This window comes from Haplochromis burtoni, unplaced genomic scaffold (genome assembly GCF_018398535.1).
Source record: "Haplochromis burtoni strain Fernald_Lab_line unplaced genomic scaffold, NCSU_Asbu1 Contig_64, whole genome shotgun sequence".
NCBI lineage: Eukaryota > Metazoa > Chordata > Actinopteri > Cichliformes > Cichlidae > Haplochromis > Haplochromis burtoni.
Genome location: NW_024582425.1, coordinates 1,122,069 through 1,123,088, shown reverse-complemented (window position 1 = coordinate 1,123,088; position 1,020 = coordinate 1,122,069).

Sequence of the window (1,020 nt, the reverse complement as noted above, 5' to 3'; positions counted from 1 at the left end):
AAAAATTAATTGTCCATTTGTATCTATGTCTGTGAATAGTTGAGTACTAAATTTCCAATGCAGAGGTACATGCTGCCACAAGTGCACCAGTAAAAATGACGCTATGTCCTGTCAGCAGGAAAACGAGAAATCCGTGTAAAATATTTTAACCTGAAAAAAACAAAACAGTCTCAAATCTCAAACATGGGTTGATGATAAAACTTACACCACGCAGACCAACATAGACCCATGTGTATCTACGTTGTATCTACGTTGTATATGTGTCAAAAGAATAAAGTCTGACATACAGATGTAGCATTTTTAACTGGCTCCACTGCTTTGACCAAAGTAGGGCAGCATTATACAAGTTTCTTCTTATTTTCTTTCCCCTGAGTGTTGGTTATTGTTGTGCTGATGATTTGCTCCTTTTGTAAAGCATCTTCTTTTTGTGTTTGTTTATGCTTTTATGATACATTTATAAATCACAGATTTTGGTAGATTGCACTGTAGCTGTAATTTTTACATAGTACTACTGATGCAGACTTTAAATCTCCTTTACTTATTAAACCCCTCTTGCTTTGGCTACTATCATTATTTGCTGCCCTGTTGTTGTTTCTCTTGAATTCCCCGCAGTGATGCAGCCGGTTTTACATCCAAATGAAAGCTAAGTAGAGGGACAAAGAATTTAGCGACCCTCGGTTCAGGCTGGATACAATATAATTCCTGATAAAACAATAACCAATCAAGCAATTTACATTTACTGCCCACACACATCATCAGCTTCCTCCAGAGTTTCTAGTTAATTTCCAAAAGTTGAAAATTACAACAAAACATCTTTTGAAATTTCCCTGTTCAAAACAAAAGAAGAATATGAGAACAATCAACTACTCTTATAATAATGAACAACAATAAATCAAAAATACTCCTCTTGTCATAACATAGTGGACATTCATTCTGCTTTTTATGTTTTAGCTGAGCAGCGATTTAGAGGAGAAAAACTTCACACATTTCCCTGATCTGTCTTTTGATTTCCAAGTGATG